General features: G+C 35.5%; 1 pseudogene; it reads left to right on the top strand.

Moving 5' to 3' along the window:
• The first annotated feature begins 10,380 nt into the window (after positions 1–10,380).
• Positions 10,381–11,268, top strand: LOC119062511 (translin-associated protein X-like; annotated as a pseudogene).
• The last annotated feature ends 315 nt before the right edge of the window (positions 11,269–11,583 follow it).

An 11,583-nucleotide genomic window follows, 5' to 3' on the forward strand; every position in this document is an offset into this window, starting at 1 on the left:
CAAGCAAGGAGTAGGGGTGAGGAACTAATACCAACTAAGCATTTGATTCCTCAGTAAGGCAGGTAAATGGTCTCTCTATACACAAAATAACTGAATGGGAGGTGTAAGGATATTAGATATTTTGCAATATGATGTAAATGCTCCCATTGAAAGTGCTGCTGTAATCTGATATATCCATTTTTCTTTCTTTATTTATTAATAAAGGTGCAGCACTGGCTGGTTTCCTTGCTTATATGACTACTCTGAATCCCTAATCTTCACAAGGTATCTGTGCTGCTGGTTGAAGTCATGCTGGCTATCATTTAGCTCCTGCCCTTCCTGGAAGGGACTTGGCAAGAAATAGAGAACTTAATTTTTTTAAGTATATTTTATTGATTATGCTGTTACAGTTTTCTCAAAATTTCCTCTCCTTTTTCCCTCCTCTTCCCTGAACCCCTCAACCCTCTAGCATTCCCTGCCTTAGTTCATGTCCATGGGTGGTACATATAAGTTCTTTGACTTCTCTGTTTCCTCTACCATTTTTATCTCTCCCCATCTATTTTATGCCTCCAATTATGCCTTTTATTCTCTGTACCTTTCCCCCCATTCTTTCCCTCCTACTCCCCACTGAAAACCCTCCCTCCATGTGATCTTCATTTCTCTGGTTCTGTTCCTGTTCTATTCACTTAGTTTTTGTTTTTTAGGTTCAGTTGTTGATAGTTGTGAGTTTGTTGTCATTTTACTGTTCGTAGTTTTTTTTCATCTTCTATTTCTTAGAGAAGTCCCTTTAACATTTCAAAGAAAGGCTTGGTAATGATGAACTCCTTTAACTTTATCTGGGAATCGCTTTATCTACCCTTTCATTCTAAATGATGGCTTTACTGGATAGAAGTATTTGAAGTTGTGAAAGGCAAAGACCTACATCCAAGAAATAGGGAACTTTAGATAAATAAAATTTATGTTGACGCAATTGAACTGACTTTAAAAGCTGGTTAAATGAAGAAAAGCCTATTTGGGTTAGATTGCTGACTTTGTGATTTCTTTAACATTCATAGCTCAGTTTTTTCTTTTGTTTTGTTTTTACTTTTTATTGAATTTATTAGAGTGGCATTGGTTAACACATGGGTTTCAGGGGTACAATTCTATAACACATCATCTGTACATTGTACTGTGTGTTCGCCACCCCAAGTCAAGCCTCCTTCCAGGACCATTTATCCCCCTTTACTCTCTTCTATTCCTCCTGCCCCTTTTCCTCTAGTAATCACCATACTGTTGTCTGCGTCTATGAGATTTTGTTTCTGCTTAATCCCTTGACCATTTTCATTCAGCCCTGCCATTCCCCTTCCCTCTGACAGCTATCAGTCTGTTCTCAAAGAGCATATTTCTAATTTGTTTCTTAGTTTAGTTTGTTCCTTAGATCCTATATGTGAGTGAAATCACATAGTACTTCTCTTTCTCTGTCTGGCTTATTTTACTTAGCATAATGCTCTCCCGGTCCACCCATGCTATTGCAAAGGATACCATTTTCTTTTTTTAAAGGCTGAATAGTATTCCATTGTATAAACCTATCATGACTTTTTTATCCACTCATCTATTTATGGACACTTTAGCTGCTTCTAATTTTGACTATTGTAAATGATGCTGCAATGAATGCAAAGGTGCATGTATTCTTTTGAATTACCGTTTCAAGTTCCTTAGGATAAATTCCCAGAAGTAGAATTTCTGGGTCTTAAGGCAGTTTCATTTTTAATTTTTTTGAGGTAACTCCATACTGCTTTCCACAGTGCTGTACCAATCTGAATTTCTACCACACTGCATATGGGTTTTCTTTTCTCCATAACCTCACTAGCACTTGTTTTTTGTTGATTTATTCATGGTAGCCATTCTGACAGGTATAAGGTGATATCTCATTGTGGTTTTAATTTTCATTTCTCTGATGACTACTGACATTGAAATCTTTTCATATGACTATTGATCATGTGTATGTCCTCTTTGGAGAAGTGTCTATTTAAGTCCTTTGCACATTTTTTATTTGAATTAAATAGAAACCAACCACAAGGAAAGAACTCAAAAATACTCAAACACATGGAAATGGAATAGCATGCTATTAAACAATGAATGGGTCAAGAATGAGATTAAGGAAGAAATCAAAAAGTTTCTGGAAATAAATGAAAATGAACTCACAACAACACAAAACTTATGGGACACACCAAAGGCAGTCCCAAGAGGGAAGTTCATAGCGATACAAGCCTACCTAAAAAAGATAAAAACATTTCAAATAAACAACCTAACTCTACACCTACAAGAACTTGAAGAACAACAATTAAGACAACCCAGAGCAAGTAGAAGGAAGGAAATAACCAAGATCAGAGAAGAATTATACAAGACAGAGACTAAAAGCACAATTTTAAGGATCAGTGAATTTAGGAACTGTTTTTTTGAAAAGATAAACAAAATTGACAAGCCTTTAAGCAAGCTCATCAATTTAAAAAAAGAGCAAGGACCCAAATAAACACAATCAGAAATGACATAAAGATCATTGGAAGGGTTATCAGTTAGGAGGAGGAGGGATAGAATGGGAGAAAAGGTACAGGGATTAAGAAACATAATGGGTAGGTACAAAATAGGGGAGTGTTAAGAATAGGATAGGAAAAGGAGAAGCTGAGGAACTTACCATATTTTTCCATGTATAATGTGCACATTTTTGCTCAAAATTTTGAGGGAAAAATAAGGATATGCATCGTACATGGGCAACACTAAAATGGAGGTGTGCATTATACACAGCAAAATATGGTACATGTACGACCCATGGACATAAACTAGGGGGGTGACTGCTGGAGGGAAGGGGGGTACGAGGTAGAGGGGAGCAAAGAGGAAAAAAACTAGGACAACTGTAATAATATAATCAATAAAATATACTTAAAAATTAAAAAAATAAAAAAGAAATGAAAGAGGAGAGATTACAACTGACACCACAGGAATACAAAAGATTGTAAGAAATTACTATGAAGAAATTTGCCAAGAAATTTGAAAATCTAGGTAAAATGGACAAACTTCTAGAAAAATATAATCTTCCAAAACTCAGTGAAGAAGCAGAAAGCCTGAACAGACCAATAACAACTGACAAAATTGAAGCAGTAATCAAGAAACTCCCAACACACAAAAGTCCTGGATGGGATGATTTCACAGGAGAATGTTACAAAGCATTTAAGGAGGATCTAACCCCTATCCTTCACAGACTATTCCAAAAAATCCAAGAAGATGGAAGTCTCCCAAACTCTTTTTATGAATCCAGTATCATCCTAACTCCAAAACCAGATAAAAACACAACAAAGAAATAAAACTTTAGGCCAGTATCACTGATGAACATATATTCTAAATTTCTCCACAAGATATTAGCAAACTGCATCAAGCAATATATTGAAAAAATCATACACCACGATCAAGTGGGATTCATCCCAGGGATGCAAAGATGGTACACTATTCACAAATTGATAAACATAATACTTTACATAAACAAAATGAAAGACAAAAATTACATGATTATATCAATAGATGCGGAAAACGCATTAGATAAGGTACAGCACCCATTTATGATAAAAAACACTTAGCAAAGTGGAAACAGAGAGAGCATTCCTCAACATAATAAAGACAATATATAAGAGACCTGCAGCTGACATCATACTCAATGAGCAAAAACAAAAATAATACTAGGAACAAGACAAGGATGTCTGCTTTAACCACTTTTATTTAATATGGTATTGGAACCCCTAGCCACAATAATGAGACAAGAACAATAAATAAAAAGTGTCCAAATTGGAAAAGAGGAAGCAAAACTGTCATTGTTTGCAGATAGCATGATAGTGTACATGGAAAATCCTATAGACTCCTATGAAAAACAACTCGACCTAATAAGTGAATTTGGCAAAACAATGGGATCCAAAGTCAATATTCAGAAATCAAAGGCATTTTTTGTACACCAACAATGAAATATCAGAAACGGAAATCCCATTTGATATAGCAACAAGAAAAATAAATTTCCTAGGAGTAAACCTAACCAAGGAGGTAAAAGACCTGTATTCAGAAAAGTATACAACATATATGTTGTATATATGGTGAAGAAAGAAATTAAGCAAGACAAAAACAAATGGAAGCATGTACCATGCTCATGGACTGGAAGAATTAACATCATCAAAATGTCCATATTACCCAAAGCAATTTATAGATTCAACACAATCTTTATTAAAGTACCAGTGATGCATTTCACAAATATAGAACAAACATTTCAAAACCTTATATGAAACCATAAATGACCCCGAATAGCTGCAGGAATTTTGAGAAAGAAGAACAATGTGGGAGGGCTCACAATACCTGATAACAAAATGTATTATAAGGCAATTGTAATCAAAACAGCCTGGTACTTGCATAAGAACAAACACATAGACAAATGGAACAGAATAGACAGCCCAGAAATAAACCCAAGTCTCTATGGTAAATTAATATTCAACAAAGAAGGCACAAGCATCAAGTGTAGTAAAAATAGCCTCTTCAACAAATGGTATTGAGAGATCTGGACAGCTACATGAGAAAAAATGAAATGCAATCACCAATTTACACCATACACAAAAATAAATTCAAGTGGATAAAAGACTTAAATATAAGTTGTGACATCATTAAAGTCCTAGAGGAGAACACAGTCAGAAAAACTTCAGACATCCCATGCAGCAGTATTTTCACCACTATGTCCCCTAGAGTAAGAGACGCAAAGAAAAAAATAAGCAAATGGGATCTCATCAAATTAAAAAGCTTCTACATGGCTAAAGAAAACAGCATTAAAATGAAAAGAGAATCAACTATATGGGAAAATATATTTGCCAATGATACTTCAGACAAGGGTTTGGTCTCCAAAATATATAAAGAACTCACACAAATCCACTCCAGGAAGAGAAACAACTCAATTAAAAAATCAGCAAAAGACTTGAACAGATACTTCTACAAGGACAAACAGAGGGCCCAGAGACATATGAAAAAATGCTTAGTATCACTAGCCATCATAGAGATGCAAATTGAAATCACAGTGAAATGCCACTTCACACAGGTGAGTGTGGGAATCATAAACAAAGCAACAAACAACATGTGTTGGAGACAATGTGGAGAAAAGGGAACCCTAGTGCACTGTTGGTGGGAATGCAGACTGTTGCAGCCACTGTGGAAAACAGTATGGAATTGCCTCAGAAAATGAAAAATAGAACTGCCTTTTGACCTGGCAGTTCCACTGCTGGGATTATACCCTAAGAGCCCTAAAACACCAATCCAAAAGAACCTATGCATCCTAATGTTCATAGCAGCACAATTTATAAGAGCCAAGTGCCAGAAGCAACCTAAGTGCCCATCAGTAAATGAATGGATCAAAAAACTGTGGTACATTTACACAATGAAATACTACATAGAGGAAAGAAAGAAGGAGCTCCTACCCTTTGTAACAGCATGGATGGAAGTGGAGCGCATTATGCTAAGTGAAATAAGACTAGCAGTGAAGAACAAATACTATATGATCTCACCTTTCACTGGAACCTAATCAACAAAACAAACAAGCAAGGAAAATATAACCAGAGACATTAGAATTAAGAACAATCTGACAGTAATTAGAGGGGAGGTGGAAGGAAATCATGGGGGGGGCGGAAGGATGAGGGTTTTAAGGAACTTATAAAGGACACACAGACAAAACCGAACAGGAGTAGAATCAGGGGAGGGAGGAAGGGATGGCTGAGGTGGGGTGGGGAAGTTGTGGGGGGTAAATGCAGACAACTGTACTAGAACAACAATAAAATAATTTTTTTAAAAAGAATATCCAGTCCTGAGTGGCCTCAAAAGTAAAAGTTTTTAAATGCATCAGCTTTAGTAATTTTTTTAAAATGCTCTAGTCATCTTCCCTAGCAATTACTTGAATAACAGAGGTTGTTGGTTTTGTTTTTTTTCCAAAAAATATCCATTCAGATTAATTGCATGATTTTTTGAGGGGAAAAATTGAAATGGCAATTCAACTTTTGCTTCAATCAGAAACTCTAAGATTTTTAGCTGACTTTTCTTTATAATGTTGTTAGTTTGTTAAGGAGCCTTTGGTGCCATTACACAATTTAGTACTGTGTAAAAGTGGGGCCCCCATGTGTAGGCAATTCTATAATCAGACTAGAGTTTCTGGTTTGCTTGCTGGAAGGAGCTTAGTTATAACTAAAGTGAAGTGGCTTTTAGGAAACTCCATTGCTGGTGGTTTACTGGCTTCCTGTGTCTAGCTACAACAGGGAGAGAAGGTGAATGAGACCCTTCTCACTATGCCCTAGGGGAAGCATTGTTAACATTGGGGAGAATTTGGTTTCTAGAGTTTTTGTTTGCATAGGTTCCATATTGTGTTATCCATTGCCAGTGGGATAAAATGGGAGGTTTTGAAGAGAATGGATACAATGCTTCATGTGATAGGCATGACCAATCTAAAGATAAGTATTTCAAAAAAAAAGTTAACTTTTGTTCTCTGGGGTGAAGCATAACAAGTGCAAGAAGATATTAGAACTTGGATAAATTTGTATCACCAGTATTAAACATAAGAATAGCAATAGCAACACAATATTCACATCAATTATTAGAACTAATTTGTGAAAAGCTACTCCAAAGTTATGCATTTGCAGTCTCTTATCTATTAATAGAAATCTTGGTTTTACAAAAACTTTTATTCTTGTCCAAATGCTCCCCATCTGAATAAGCTAAGACATACACACACACAATCATCTGTCTTTTAAAACATTTCAGGGTTGACCTAGAGAAAAATGACTTAAAATTATGGTTGTTGCATTTCTTTTAGGTTCCCATCTCATTTTAAACAAATCACTAAGGCAATACTTCAAGTCATCCCACCAGGTCCTAGCAAACTGTCTTAAGTAGTTTTGGATAAATAGGAATAATGTCCCATGTGTTACAGATTTCTTCATCAGGAACTGCTTTTAATCATTATTCTAATTGTTAAACAGCACTGATTCCAATTCGATAACACAGTCCCATTGGATGTGAACGTGAACTGATTAAGTTGTTCTGCCTACAGCAACCAGTTATATGTGTAAATTGCCTTATGCGGTTGTCCCTCAGCTGTTTTGCAGTTATACTAAAAATTCACTTACTAACTTATTGATTACACAATCATAAATATGTTACTTTGTTTCTTTATGATACAAAAAACATATAGAAACTGGCCTGTGTTTTGGAAGTCTCACTAATATTCTTTAGTAACAGATGCACATTTATATGTTGGTGGGTCACATTCTCCATCAGCACCCGCATATCTGCCTCTGGTCAGACATAAGTCTGACACATTGTTAGCCTCACTATGATAAACAGTGAGGAAAATAGATTAAAGAAAAATAGATACTAAATTTTTATGCTTTTCCAAATATATGAAAATAAATATAGTAAAATTGGACCTCAGTCCATTCTGACTCCATTTCAGCATGTTTTCAGTTTCATTTCTCAGAACTCCCTGCCCGCTTTTAACATTTTGACTTATTCAACTCAAATAATGAATCAAAAGTCAGAAAACGAGCTGAGTGTAATTAACTTCAGCATGCCAGTCTTATATTCAGGTCAGAGCAGAAATGAAAGTTAGAGAATGTGCCAAATTTGATTGATCACTAAAAAAGATAGACCTTAAGACTTCAACTACTATATGGTAATTTATATCTCAAACACTTATAGACATAATGTTTTGAAATATTAAAATGATTCTTTTTTCATAAATAAAATGATTTAAACAAGTATAAATTTCATATTTTTCTTACTTGTCCAAGTTCTACTATACTGTATGCTTCATATAAGAGGCTTCTCCCCTTCAGAACTTTTGTTGATTATTCTCACAATATTTTCCTTTTTTCTTATATAAATATGACTCCAATACCTATCCCAATCATATAATTTTCTTAATCACATGCTTTCAGGTGCAAACTTTCTTATAACAACTCCTTCACTATTTTCAGAGAACAAACATTTTTTTTTGTTTCTAATTTGGGGCTTTTTTTGGTGTTATAGGATGATTTACCTAAGTCCTTAAGTACTGGAGTTTGAAGTCTACCAAAGAGAAAGAATGCTTGCTTATCTAGTCTTCCAAATGTAATTTTGAAGGTTTATACTCAAGAATTAAGGACATGTGAGAAATAAACTAATTCTCATAAAACTGATATCAGGCCACAAATGAGCCAAATCCTAATTGGAGTTGAGGTTCTTCCTCTAGTCTTAAACTAAGAAATAGTCTCATGGGTTCGAGAGGGTCAGTAACTAAATTGGATTAGAGCAATCTGCTCCCACCCTAAGTGTCTGCCAGAATTAGAAAGAAATACTCTCTAGGAGGAGAGCCTGAACTACAATTTATCTAAATTTTAGAATTCTAAATTTTATGCCCTCATACTAATGAAGAAGTCCAATTATACAGACTTCTCGGCAATATAATAATAGATAATAAAATTAACAAGATCCAAGATTATTTTTATGAAATAAAGTACTCCAGCTTTGTAGCAGATATTTTTTCTTATATAAAATTTTTTTGCCACCTGTTGATTCCAAGCTATGTTCCAAAAAATAGAGGCTGGCATTTTGCTAAGTGCCAGATTCACAGTGGTATTATATACTGGTCTTAATTGTCTCACCATGTTAATTATAAGATTTTGAATATGGGTCCTGTTTTATAATAATGTCTTTTACATCATGTAGTAGAGTACTTACACATAAATGCCCAAATAATTATAGCTATTTAAGTAGATGAAAGTTTGTGATATCTTCCATGAGATCTACTATTTTTCTCCTGCTGTGGAGCTTTTAAAATCCCTTTTTTTGTTTTTTGTTTTCAAATTATGGGTGAATAGGTTATATTGATTGTCCATTTAAACATCCAGAAATTAGAAGAGGCTTAGTTAACTTTTTAAGTAAACAAAATTGGTCTTCAGTGCTACTTTCTTGTTTTCTTGTATATAACAGGTACCCAATCCAATATTTATTTTTAATTTCTGTATACAAATTGCATTCACTAAACATGGAACTCATAATCAATTCTCAATCAGAATTGTAATGACTTTGCGTTTTACATCTATTTTACATCGTCTATAACTCCAGTGTCTCCCTCTTCAAAGGCTTCTTCTTAGCACATAGACTTAGTAAAATCTTACCACCAAAATAAAAACAGAAATAAAAACAAAAAGAGGTAAAAATAAAAACTTATTTTTCAACCCAGTGCTTTCCTCAGGAATTTTTATTTACTCTGAAAAAAAATAGTTTGTATTCATTATCTTTGTTTTACTCCTTGAAGTTTTGCCAGCTAGAGTCTAATTCTAACAATACTAATGCCCACCTTCCTAAACCCTAAAACTATCTTTTTAGTCTTTCTCCCATCCCATACTAATCAAATTAAAAACTTGGAACTCTTCCTTAACATTAATCCCATTGCCCCAATTCTTCATTATATGCACATTTTACTCTATGCATTTTTGCAGTTTTGCATTTTCCCTTTGTTTGATCCCTCCAAGTAGGCAGACGTCCAAAGTTGAAGATAGAATCCCCTTCTTTTCTCACCTTACACAGATTCTCACTGCAACTTCATCAAGCCTGGCAACAGCATGTGTTTATTTCTATGTGAATTACTCCCAAATTTCACTTATAGTCCTGCATTTCTCCCTGCCTGCTAAGCTCTGCCATATGAATATCTTGCTAATTAATCTCTGAAGTCTATTCATTCTACTCCTTAAAATACCTGTGGAATCGTTATCATTTTTCCCCAGCATCCCCACTCTAGCTTAGATCTTTAATCTTTCTCATATTATCTAATGCAAATGTTCTTTTTCTAGCCTCCAGCCTTGCATCTCCAAATTAAGGTCAGTAGAAGGTGATTTCCCAAGGTAAATTTTTAAAATTTTATTTTTAATTACTCTTTACAGTCATTATTATTTTGGATTAATTTCAGGTGGATAGCATAATAGTTAGACAACCATATACTTCCCAAAGTTATCTCCCTGAAACATCCAGGAAAAAATTTAAAATGAACCACAATTTTTAAAAAGTTATCTTCCTGATATTTCAAGTACCCACCTGACACCATACATAGTTATTACAATCTTGCAGACTATACTCCCACTGTGCTTTACACCCCCATGACTATTTTGTAACCACCAATTTGTACTTCTTAATCACCTAGCCCAAGGTTAATTTTTGTAGAAGACTTGTATCGAGAAATATTTCTTGGCTTGAGTGGGTGCTGGCTGGTGCTTACCACCAATGTATCCATGATGCCAGCATGGAAAGCACTCCTGGGTTGGCTCTCCTGCCTCCACCTTACGCATTCCTCAGACTCAGAGGCCCATAGGTCGTGGCGACATGAGCAACAAAGATGGACCAGGAGGGTTCAGGAAAAGGAAGCATGACAATTTCCCACATAACCAGGAAAGAGAATGGAAGGATGTTAATTCATCTGCACCTTTGAAGTTGGCCTTCAAATCATTTCAGCAGAAACTTGATTCGAGACGTGACAAATATGAGAGTTGTAAAATTCGATTAGGATATAACTGTAGAAAGTAAAAGGACAATTTCTCCGCATCATAGGATTACAAATGCTGCTGATGTGCAAGAAATATTGACTGAATCAAGAAATTGAACTGGATGGTGTCAAACAAAAGATACTGCAGATGGCCCAGGAGCTGTAGAAGACATGCATGAGTTCCATGGGGCCCATACTGCGGCGCTGCAGGAGTATGTGGAGGCCATCTCTTCTCACCACTTTATCAAAATAGGATCACTTTGTAGGGATGAAATGAATAAACAATTGGTATTTACAACAGAAGACATGGGAAAGAAAATAAGACCCCCTCCTCTGATGCTCAGGAAGAGCAGTTTGGCTCCCGGAGACTGAAAAATCATACCTATTGATTACTTCCGGGAGTGGGGGATTTATCTAGAGAGTTAGTGCAGATGTGCATCAACAGTGTGGGGAATGGGAGCACTGACACCTCTGTTAGAGTGAGCCAGGTTTCCTCAGATTTATGATGGGTTTTCACTCACTGGCAATACTGGACTTTATTTTCTAAGAAGTTGTATACCTTGAAAAACAGTCCAGCCAAAGTGGAGAATGTTTGTCATGCCTTGAAAGTCAAAGATTCAGAAATTCCAAAATATATGCTGGCGGATGTCCTTTCAGTTCAAACAAAAATGAGTGATCAGGAAGAGGGCATTTCTGAGACTAACTGCACTCAGTTATTATTCTCCTAAGAGAAACCAGTTTGCAAGACTGTTACTTAGTATTTTATTTGACTTTATTATGGTTTTACATAGAAAATTTTGAGTTTTACTTATTTTTTTTATAATTAATTTTATTTAGTTATTTTTCAAGTACAGTTTTTCGTCTATTTTTCCCATCCCAGCCTCCCCTGCCCCTTGCTCCCCACCTCCCTCCCATTTCCAACCCCCTTAGTTCTCCTCCCTGTGTCCTTCCTATTTGTTCCTCCAAATCCCTCCCCCTTTTTCCCCATAACTTCCCTTCCTTCTCCCCTCTGGTCACTATCCCCTTGTTCTCTATTTCAGTGT

Source organism: Artibeus jamaicensis, unplaced genomic scaffold (assembly GCF_021234435.1).
Source record: "Artibeus jamaicensis isolate MK-2021 breed Jamaican fruit bat unplaced genomic scaffold, CSHL_Jam_final contig_588, whole genome shotgun sequence".
NCBI classification, from domain to species: domain Eukaryota; kingdom Metazoa; phylum Chordata; class Mammalia; order Chiroptera; family Phyllostomidae; genus Artibeus; species Artibeus jamaicensis.